Source organism: Anser cygnoides, chromosome 1, assembly GCF_040182565.1.
Source record: "Anser cygnoides isolate HZ-2024a breed goose chromosome 1, Taihu_goose_T2T_genome, whole genome shotgun sequence".
Lineage (NCBI taxonomy): Eukaryota > Metazoa > Chordata > Aves > Anseriformes > Anatidae > Anser > Anser cygnoides.
In genome coordinates this window covers 139,076,110-139,088,624 of record NC_089873.1, presented here as the reverse complement: position 1 = coordinate 139,088,624, position 12,515 = coordinate 139,076,110, and positions in this window count along the sequence as shown.

Below are 12,515 nucleotides of genomic sequence, written 5' to 3'. Positions count from 1 at the left end.
GTCTGAAAGTCACAAATAGTTGGTATTTATGGGAATATTAGTGAGTAAGCCTACAATAGTCCTTCCCATTACACAAATCTATGAGATAGCCTTCCTTTGCATGGAGTTTTGGGTTTATTTCATGCATTTCTGGGATCAGTGGGATGTGTTTTTGAGATCACTGGGATTAACAGTTCATGGTAGATATGAGAGAGAGGATGCACAGGCAGATTTTGGATTCAGTCCAGGTTCTCTCAGTAATTTGATTTCCTTCTATGGAAAGGAAATCACCTGTTTGGTGGATGAAGTGAAAACTGGTGGATGTAATCTTTCTAGATTTTAGTAAGGCCTTTGTTACTGCCTCTCACAACATTCTTCTGAACAGATTGTCCAACTGTGAGATAAACATGTTCACACTATGCTGGGTGATGAACTGGCTAACTGGCAGAGCTCAAAGGATTGTAGTGAATGGAGCTACATCTGGCTGGTGGACAGTCACTAGCAATATTCTCCAGGGGTCAGTTCTAAGAACAGTTCTGTTCAACACTTTTATCTATGATCGGGATGCAGGAGTGGAATGCATCCTCAGCAAATTTGCTGATGACACTAAACTGGGAGGTGCTGTTGACTCCCTGGAGGGATGAGAGGCCTCACAGTAGGATGTAGATAGGTTGGAGCATTGAGTGACCATCAGTGGCATGAAGTTCAATGGACTTGGTGATCTTGGAGGTCTCTTCCAACCTAGATGGTTCTGTGATTCTGTGATTCTGTGAAAGGTAAATGTTGGGTGCTACACCTGGGACAGAGTAATGCTGGACACAGGCACAGACTGGAAGCCGAATGGCTGAGGAGCACCTCAGCAGAGGGCCCTGGGGGTGCTGGTGACAGCAGGCTCAGCATGAGCCAGCAGTGTGCCCTGGCAGCCAGAGGGCAAACGCCATTTTAGGGTGCATTAAACACAGCACAGCCAGGTGGCCAAAAGAAGTGGTTCTCCTACTGGATTTAGTGTTGGTGCTGCCTCAACTTGAATACTGTGTGCAGTTCTGGGCTCCACGATATAAAAAGGATGTTAAGGTACTTGAAAGCATCCAGAGGAGGGCAACAAAGCTGGTAAAAGAGCTGGAAGGCGCGTCCTGTGAGGAGAGGCTGGGGACACTTGGGTTGTCCAGTCTAGAGAAAGGAGGCTGAAAGGTGACTTCTCAGGACCTGCAGCATCCTGAGGAGGGGAAGCGCAGAAGGAGGTGCTTGTCTCTGCTCCCTGGGCACTGCTAACAGGATACATGGGAACGGTGCAAAGCTGTGCTGGGGGCGGGTCAGGCTGGACATTATCATAGAATCCTAGAATATCCCGAGTTTGAAGGGACCCACAAGGATCATCGAGTCCAACTCCTGAGTCTGCAGAGGACCACCCCAAAAAATCAGGTCACGTGTCTGAGAACATTATCCAAATGTTTCTTGAACTCTGTTAGGGAAATAGCCTGGACAATTCCCCCCAGTTGTATTGACCAGTATGATACCATATGGTATAGGACATCCCTTTGGTCAGTCTGGATCATCTGTCCTGGCTGTGTCCCCTCCCAGCTCCCTGTGCACCCCCAGCCTCCTCGCTGGCAGGGCAGTATGAGAAGTTGAAAAGTCCTTGGCTTTGTGTAAGCACTGCTCTGCAACAACTAAAACATCAGTGTGTTATCAGCATCATTTTTCTCCTAAATTTGAAACATGGCAACATACCAGCCACTGTGAAGAAAATTAACCCCATCTCAGCCAAAACCTGGACATACTGAAGTGTTCAGGCAGTTGGACTAGATGATCTTTGAAGGTCCCTTCCAACTGAACTATTCTACTCTATACCGTGCTATGCTATGCTACGCTATTCTGTTCTTGAAATGAATTTTCCCATGTGTAAAGACAGGAAATTATAGATAGCATTTTATGAAAGATTGCATCAAATAAACATGAAGTCCATGGCCTTAATATGTACTATTGCCCTTTTTCATTAGACCATCTCCTGCTTATGTCAAAGAAGCCTGACATTTCTGTTCATCTGGGTGTCCTGGTAATTGATATTGCATGCCTTTGCAAGTCAGAGTTTTTTGGCTGGAAGTACTCAAGCTACTCCTGATGAAGCTGAACCACACGGCAGCTCACAGGTTTCAGCTCCTGCTGAATTCATCCTGATCCCCACAATGGTCTTTGGTGAACTATTTTGCTGCTGTGTGAGGAAGGTTTTTTGGCTCCTCCTGAGTTTGTATCAAGGGGCTTACCCTCTTCTTTGTGAAATAACAAGGCAGGATGGCACATCACTTTGAAAGATGATTGACCACTGTACTGCGTCAATAGTAAAATTAGTGAAGAGGACAATATGGTACACACAGCTTGCTGGATGTTTCCTGCTAAACCTCTGAGGAAGCACAGGAGAATGACTGCATTACTAAGCACAGAGCCTACTTGGGCTCCTGCCCCACACCTTGGCTGATGTTTTTCCAGCACACACGGAAATAAAAATAAAATTGCAACAGCACCAGTTATACCAATTTGTGAATGAGTTGGTCTTTGTCTCTATTCCTAATTTGGTTTGGACTAGCACCAACTTTGAATTCTTTATGGATAGAAGATACTTCTGATTAAAAGATACATCGTGATTTAAAGGACAACTAGTGTGTTGGACACATAATACATGGCTACCAGGAGCACGACTGATTGCTGATAATTTAATTCCTATAACAGACTAGAGAAAGCTTATTACCTGGCAGCCAGTATTCAATCACTATTTTCTGAAATAAACAGCCTATCAGACAGCTAACAATAAAAAAGCAAACTTGATGTCCTTAATTTTGTGTATTTTAAAATGTAATATACTGTGCTAACACAGACATTCTGAAAGCTGTCTCCTTGCTAATTCTTCTTAATTGCTTTTTCCTGTATTTGTGGCATGGCTTATTTAAGTAAATGCTATTGTTACATTAATTTTAAAATCTGATGTATGGGCTAAATAAGATAGCATAATAGGGGATGAAATGCACTAAAATACTGTCTTCTATGTTGTACTCATGAAGTTCATAGTTTTTTAGTGTGCTATAGAAAAAGAAGCATTTTTAAATCAGTGAGTACAATTGATTGTGTATTTCCTTTCAGTATATTGCTCTTGGAATCATAGAAACGACTAGAGGAATCATGGCTGTAGAAACACTCATGCATCTGGGCCACAGAGAACTAAGTACTGTAAAATAAAATAATTCCCTCTCCTCCCAGCCAACCCAAAACCTTGTTTGCTTCCACAGAAAACTTGGTGTTGTATTATGACAAAATGTAATAAATGTGAGATGGATAATGGAGATAAGGTGGGAGAATCTCATTCATTTTAATTAATTAATAAACCAGATGATAGCAAATCTACAGAAAAGACAACAGTCCATTCAGTTATCTGTCTTTTACTGATGTAGAACCAAGTCTGAAGTGACATTGGTTATAGATCAAATATACAGCTGGCTGTGAATTGCCAATGTTTTCTGAATGAAGAAAAAATAATATTTTTTTAACAATCAAAACATAATAAAAAATAAAACGAAACAACAACAACAAAGCCAACAACTGGAATTGCTTTGTATGCTTTAAGTAAAAATTGACATAAGTATTTAATTGGGTCACAAAGCAAAACATTTTATTTGCTTAAGAGATGCAAGGCATTGTTTTTCAGATTAGATGAACATTAACCTGTGTCTAAGATACCCAGTGGAACCAGAGAAGCTGCACTTTGGGTTATCTCACACTCCTATACTCTTCTAGTTGGCCTTTTTGGCTGGATGAGTTTTCCATACTATACTGCTGTTTTCTCTCACTGAATAAGCAATATGTTCAGTTGAAACATAAGATAAATTAGTCCATAGTTCAGCCCAGGACTTATTTATGATTTAGAGAAAGCATACTTTCCAGTGTAAAGAAGAATGAACTTCAATTCTGAATGTCCGAAATTCAGTTCCAGGCATTTTGACTCTGATAATGTATGGCATAAATTTCTCTTACTGCAATATATATGCAATAGAATATGAAAATGTTTCTCTGTTGTTCTTGAAATTATTGAAGAAGAAAACCATCAATGAAATCAACTTCTAGCATATTTATATTCTGTTTAAAATGGCAATGAGAGAAAAGAGAAGAAAAGAAACTGAAAATTGGCTAAGAGATAGAAATATACGGTCGGAAAACATGCAGGTTTAATATGGGCAACATAGTGGGAAGTTTCCTTATAGGTACATTGAGGTTGTGGAGATTAAGGAATCTGTCACCTTTTATCTCTGCTTCCCTGTGCATAACCTATTTTGGCTATATTCTAAATGTACTAATAAACAGTAAAGGCGATTGAAAAGAAATCAAGTCATAACTTCTACTTCCTTTTGAGTGTCCATCTGAAATGATCAGTTGCAGAAAAGTATATAATAAATATATATATATATATACATACATATATATATAACATTTTGGAAGAAACGGCACAGATGCTGCCAGCTATGCCCTCTGGCTCTCTGAGAGGCAGAAGCTCCTCTTGGGTTTTACAGTATGCTCTGAAGTGGAGTTGTGTTTTAATTGCTCCATCCATCCCTATTAAGGGAAAAATAATCTAATGAGAAAACAGATATTGTATATACATTACACTAAATACCTGTGGTTAAAAAAATATTAAGGCTGCTAAATGGAGCACTGAAAATCCAGGAAATATGGCATGTATGGCTCCACTGTAACCTTAATTTAGCTTCTGCAGCCAACAGCATTATGATGCAGTTCCAGAGACTCCTGCTTTCCTTAATGAATGGCTGACTGGTCTTTCATGACTGCTTGACTCTTCACATTCGGTACGTAGTCCCAAGTCTTATTTATCATACAAAGTAGAAACCCTGTTCTAAGTACAGGGTTATTAATTTCCTCACAATTTTTCATTTACGCCGACCCCCCCCCCCCCCCCTTCTGTTAATGGTACTCATGGTACTCATTGTTATAATATTCAATGTCTTCATGGACATTCAGTAATGCATTTCTGTAAAATCCTTGGAGGTGGTGGGTGATGGCAGTTATTTGTTATATCTGTTGTTACACTCACAATATTGTTTATAGGCAAAGAGGAAACACTTTATATATCAAAAATTATTGTCATAACTGAAATTTTTACAGTCTAATACAAGAATCACTATTTGTCCAAATTTAATTACTTCAGAAAAGACTACTTTTACACAAAAAGTCTCATTAAAGATAATATGGTTAAAATTGTTATATACACACAACTTTCTACCCCTTCTCCTGGTGTTATGCTCAACCTTCCCCTGCTCCCCTGGGTCCTAAGGTCAGTAGTTTCATTATGGTGTTGGGGGTGCAATACAGAGCTGTCAGCATTTGGAGTCTTTCATGGGGAGGAATATGATGTTCCTTTTCATTGTTTCATCTTCATTACTCTAAAATATACTTGAGGTCTTTTTTATATGCCTGTTAACATACATTTACATCTTTGTTCTTTCCTCATGGGTCTGTGGGTTCACACTGCATGCAAATTGGCTATATATGGTACCCTTTACAATGCTAAGTCTTTACTCTCTGTTATACCTAAACTTAGTTTTGTCCAGCCTTAGGTCAGCATTTTTTTAACTGACCATTGGCGAGTTGCTTATAGCTGTTAGTCTCGAGTGACATGTCTTTGTCACATTTCTTATCATCCCATGCAGGTATTCCTCTACACTTTGTCCTGTCTCCCCACTTCCCTGCTCCTGTATCAGGCCTGTGTTTCTCTGCTCTGCATCACTACATGTTAGAGTTATAAAATTATGAAGGTATCATAAAAAGATAAACAAAAGTAAAACTGGTTAGCCATAGATACCTGGTAAATAAATAAAATAAAATAAAATAAAATAAAAGCCTTACAGATAAACCAAGGAAACTGAAGTTGCAGGCATGTCAAGAAAAGTTCAGAGAGAGAAAGCTGAGCAAGCTTCAGGCCTGAGGCCTTACGAAACTCAGTACAAAACATACAGTCTGTTACTACCTTTGACAATACTAAATTACAGGTCTCACAATTACAGCATGCACACTGAGAAATAGATTAATTAGAAAGAAAATGCTGCATTTCTTTAAAGAACACTTACTTGAACCTCTTAAAGGCTTTTTTTTTTTTTTCCTAAACCTTAGGCTTCAGGTAGTGTTAATTTACTGAAAGTACTTTTAGTTCCTAATTATATCATCACAATAGCACTGTAAACAGAGGTGACAATGAACAGACACATGCTGAGCTACGATGTTATACCTGGTAATAAAGGGCACATTCAAAAATTTTGCAGTTAAATTGCCATTCAGCTCAAAGCCTGGACATTCAGGGTGAGTTCCAATGGTGTCTATTGACTGCTTTGACCTGTTCTGGGGATGCAAAGCAACCATAAACTTGACTTAACTGGCCAGTAAAGTGGGTTTTACTGCTGCTTTGTGTCACTCAATTGCTCCAAAGCAGCTGGAATATCCCATGCATCTGGCCCCAGATGTTTATGTTGAGCTTATTCAAACTATTCTAACCTCTTTGACTATGAAATCTGTTAGAAACATCACAAGAATAAGCTCTCTCCGTCTCCCGCTCTTAACCAGAAGTACCAGGAGACAGTCAGCCTGTCAGTTTCATCACACTTTTGATTTGGTAGACTGTAAATGGAAAATAAAATCACCAAATCTTACTTGGGTGTTTCAGAATCCCTCCTCACTTGTGATTAAATTTTAATTCCAAGAAGGCTCATTGTGTTTTGGTGGTGGTGACATCACCTCATTTCCATCTAAATTGATTACTGCTCTAGTGTTGTTGATATACATTGCAGGACTCACCCTATAGCACATAGTCCTATGCCTAATTGTTCTGATCTTGAGTTGCAAATAACTTCTGTGTTACAAATTCAGTTATCTATTCTGTTTTGTTCCATTCTAGTTACTGTGTTATCTATTGCTGTATTCCAAAAGGTGGTCTTGTGTAGGATTCATTTCACAGGAGTTCGGGTGTCTGTCTGCAGCACAGTTAGTACCCTTACATTCTCTTTACAGGTGATGGTGAGAAAGATGTTACTACATTTCACTCATCTGACTTCTTTTGGACACTCAATGCATGATTTCCAACCAATGTTAGAATTATTTTATAACATTTTTGATTGGAAATGTCATAAAAATTGATTTTGCTTTTAGTGAAAGTTTATAATGCCTTCATTCATATCAAATACAGACTCATAATAAATGGTCCCACCCAAGTCAAGGGTGGAATAAGGTACTTGTTGTAAGATTCTTGCAGTTTGTCCCATGCTGCTGCCAGCTCCGGTCTGGATCTGTATGGCTCCTATGATGAAATTCAGGTAACAAGAAAGTGCTAGCTGATCCATATTCTGCATACAATCATAGATCTCTGTGATATTTAATATCATTTTTACTGTGACACCTATGTCAACTCTGAGATATTTCTCCCCATCAGATGCAAATCCAACTTTTCATAAGAAAAAAAATAATGTAAAATTATAGAAAAATATTTCTGGCTTGAGTCACTTGAAGCACAGCCAAGCAAAACACTGGGGACTTCTCTGTGAGGAACGTCTTTTATTTTTGGCAGCATAGATGAGCTAGATGACCTAATAGAAGATAACTATCTCTAATATCTTTGATTAAAATTCCTTAACTTTTGGCATCTATTTATCAAAATATTGAGATTTCAGCTTACACTTTACAACATCCTTAAAGAAAAGTCCTGCAAACATGAGTTTTCTCTAAACTATCTCTCAGGCTTCACTTTATTAATATTCCGCCGATTGGTTGTTTATTGAGTAGCTGGACATAACTACAAGGACTTCTGTCCTATCTTATTACTTGAAGATTAACTTGTGACCTAAAATAAGTCACTCATGCTGCAAACAGCAGAGATCATCTTATCTAGCTGAAATACCTGTCACATTCTTTTTAGTTTTTATTTTAAAACAGGCATCAGGAGAAATTGTTTGACATGTGGTGTCAAAGACTTCCAGTGCTCCCTGCTAATTTCCCCAAAGTGTCACTAACAGCTGAATTCAGATAAAAGAGTCTAGGGTTACAGACTCCATTTCTGCATTGTGTTTTTGTCTACCAAATAATCCTTCAACCACTAGCCTGCTGTGCTCCTTGCTTATGTTCGCTCACTTTCCTGTCATCACCCAGTTCAACTGCCCACCAGCAACATCACATGGCCTCAGACTCCTGCACCAGCCCACTTATCCCTCTGTTACGTCTGCATAAGGCAAAGCAGAGGTACTTTTAGAATCTCTTTTGACTATCAAATTAGGCCTCGAATCTCACGAAAGCTCCAATTCCAAGATTACATGATTAATATAAGGTCCCACCTGTAAGATTAAACTCTAGAAAACAGAAGTCAAACCACCATGTGGGAGACTTCCCTCACCCATATGCCGTATGGGCCATATGCCAGGACCATGACCCACATGTGTAGGGAATACTTTCATTTATGTTTTCTCTGTACAAGTGGTCAGGTATAGCTAGAAACAACTGCGTCTACATACAGCAACTGCTGTCTGAATAGCAACAGGAACATCCCACTATTTGTACATAGTACATATAGGATCTTTCAATCTCTTCTGCACCTCTGCACCTCTGCTAGGAATTACCATTTGGTATATACAAGCAAGAAAATGACAGCTTTCATTGTAATCACAGAGATTACAATGAAATTTTAATTTTATTGCAAGCTGTGCAATAAATGCAAGTTATAGATGAGCTGAAGTTCTTGGAATTTATTTGGCTACCCACGAAAGTGTAGATTTTATTCTATTTCCTCTGACATTTCACCAAGATGTTTCTCTCTGAGGGGGTTATTGCATTAGTGTTTCAACTGATATGAAGTGTGTGCTTTGCTTTTTAATTTCTAATTGATCACAGTCTTACTACATTAGGTACTTTATATTGGGTTACGTTAGCTGGTGCAGTATTAACAGTCCAGTTAGAGAAAAGACAGAGTTAGAAATGAATCCAATCCATCTAGTCTTATAGAAATAAGATGCCACCTATTTTGGACAAATCTATAGCTTTAGATCTGCTTGCCATAAACTTCAGCTAATGCATTGATGTTTCTTGCTTATTCATGCCCCGAGATTCTCCATTGCTTTTGCATAACTACACTATGCACATAATGTTTTTCCTGGTGTGTTGCCTTTATGTATTTGAAAGACATCTCTTCCCCTGAAGTTGGCACCGTTAACTGTCTGACAGGGGTAGCATTTATAAACATTACCCTTTAGAACTTGCACATCTGGCTGAAACCAATAGTTCACTCGTCTAGTTCTTATAGAAGAGTTTCCAAGGCTAAAACACTTTCATGACATTTCCAGTTTACTGTTTACTAGAAAAAATGTTGAATTCCTGAATATGACTGAAACAACTCATATTGTACTTCTCCTCTTTCATTGGTATTTATTATTTATCATTGTCTTCACAAAAACATATATTTGGACATAATTTTAAAGTAACACCGAATGTTAAAATGAGAGGTATTATAAAACAAACCACATCTGAAACTATGTCCTTATGGTTTCTGGGTTTTAAAAAAAATGAGAGGAAAAATAAAGGTGGTCTGAAAGCTTTGGAAATAGATTGAAGATTCTGGATTATTAGATAGTCTAGATAAAACAGACATTTTTATATTCAGTTTATGCTTTTTCTCCAATCAAGACACATCTTGTGTTTAAATTGGGCATGATTTGTATTTTTTAAAACGTGTGCAGATACAATGGCATGTTAATAGAGAGACATTTCCAGAAGACATACTTAAATATATGCCTAACTTTACTCATATTGGTAAGTAGCGTGATTTTGTCTGGAACTGTGATGTGGGCAAAGTTACAGAAACGTCTAGTCTTACCAGACTGGGAATCTCTCTCATCCTGACTCCACACCAAAGTCAAAGCCAGGTGCCTGCCAGCTCTTCCCTATACATCCCAGAAGCCCCTTTTTTGAAGGAAGAGGAAGTGGGCTGTTCAACCAAGAGAGTGCCAATTTACAAAGCAGAAATATATATAATTGTGTATTATCTGCATAGCAAGACTCGGCAGTTACTAGCACTTAATCATTTGATATTAGCCAGTTTATTCCCAGCAGAGTAATACAAGTGTAGTATCATAGAGTCAGTAGAACATAGATGTGTTTTAGCCCTGAGCCAATGTCTTGAGCAACAAACAGAACTCAAGGGGTCTCGAGTTTTTCTTGGTTGTTATCCCTGCTTTTTGTTCAGGGGGTTATGGAAATCTAAGCTGTGCTGTCTTTCAGTATCCACATACAGTACAGTTGTACTTTGTACATTTGTTTAAAGGATTCTGTTTGAATCACAGTGAACCTCAAAAGTTGTCACAGATAGTGGACTGATCATCCCTCAGGCACTCTGGAAATATCATTAGGGAACTGTCCAGCGAAAAAAAAATCTCCCTTGAAGAGCATGTTTCAGTATTATGCCCCTTTCATTGGTGTTACCTGCTGCAGAGAGCAAGCTGGGAACTGGTAAAAGGTGTGCACTGGGGGAGACTGTAACTGTTCTGGCTTATGCATTCTCCTCTCTGCCTGATCCTGAATGAAACATTTGTTCTTTATGTCAAGCAATAGGAGTAGATTTGGTTCTTAAAGATAACTGAGGTGGTAGTGGATACATGAGGAGAAAGAAGCCTCTTTTCCATTTAACTGTCTAATGCCACCCACTGTCTGTCTACAAAGTGCAAAAATTGGGTATTGATGCATGCTAGACTGGATGTAGGAAAGACAGAAAGGACATAAACTTGGCAGTCAACTCAAATATTCAAAGACTCCTTTTCTCCATGTGTTTTTCTGGTCTTCCTTGGTCAGAGATTTCCCTCTTCTCATTTAATATCCTTTCATAATTTGCTGGTGAATGTTTTTGCAAAAGTGACCTACCCATCTGTATATCTAACCATGAGAACTTTGAAGAGACTTCAATATTATTCAGTCTTAAATGTGGAGTACTTTACAAGCAGTTGGACATTTTGCTACAAAACAATTTTATTTTGCTTTCTTAGAGATCAGCGATACGTATGTAGTGGAAATGATCCTTTTATCCAAACCTTCCTCTAGGTTCAGTTTTACTCTTCCATTCTATTGCCATTTTTCTTCTGCCATTAGTAACCCTGTCTGTGTTCCCCTGCTTAATAAGGTGTTAACTGTTTCTGTCTACCCCATCACCTGCAATAAGACACAGCGTTAATGTCCGGTTAGACAACTTGCTTGGATACCTCAAGATGTGAGTAGATATAGCTTAAAGCATACAATGACGATTCTCCACTTGGCTTATATAATTGTCAGTAACTTGATTTAAGATTTGCCTGCCATCAGAAATGAATTATACTACAGAATTTGTGTTTTTCCCGTTTGAACTCTGGAATGCCATTAGTGATGATTAGTGCCAGATATCATTAAAATTATGCATGAAAAATATAAATGCTCTGCAAAGCAATTACCGATTTACAGTCCCAGACCATTTTTTGGTTATCCCAAGCTCTCCCTGTTTGAATGAGGGAAAAAAAATGCTGTCATGGGTCCTTAAGGCTACTTTCAGGATTTTATCTTATTTAATTATTTATTTATTTTTCAAAAATGGACTCAAGTCTTACTTAGAAGCAAAGCAAATTTGATGTCCCAGCTCCTTAGCAAATCTGGGCCTGAAAGCATCTGAAAATTCCACCCAGAAGCTGAGCGTACTTGAAACGTGACTCTTGCCGAAGTGGGAATAGCGAGCACTTCAGAGCACCACAAACCTGAACTGCTCATTGGTATGCTTTATTTCTGTGATGTAATTAAATTTCTAGAAATATGACTGCTAGCCAGCCATGATTTGAACTAGGTACAGTGTAGGCAGATATTATACAAATTTCCCTACACAAGATCTGCTAATGCATCTCAGTTTGAATTTGTATATCTGCCAGGTTTGCACTCATTTGGCGAGAGGCTTCCTCATTTGGGATTAATTTTAAGACTCTTTTAAAAAGTGTCTCTACTTGTGATGAAACATTTTGCTGTGTGTGAATAAGATGTATAAAATCTCATTTTAAAGGCCAAATTCATCTCTGGTGTAACTTCTGGGGAATTCCCACGATACATTGAAATCTTCCTCGTTTGGATGATCACAGCTCAAGGAGCCTGAATACTCCTTCAATTTGATCCCTGTGCATTTTGCACAGAGTGCCAGTCATCCATTGGTTTTCTGATGTGTTCGTATATATAGAGAGATGAGGTAGTCACAGATCATTTTCATTTTAGTCTCAGCCAGAAAGAAAACTCTACTGATGAAGTGAATGTGACATATAGCTTAACTATTCACACGTAAGGATAATATACACTTTACAACTTATATAAATACATATAAAATAGTAAAACTTCCTTTTTTTTTCTTTCTTTCTCCAAAATAAACATATTAAGAAATTAACTGGTGAAAGAAGTTTCCTGCAGTGTAAAGCTGTTATATTTATTATAACTAAGTCATCTATCTG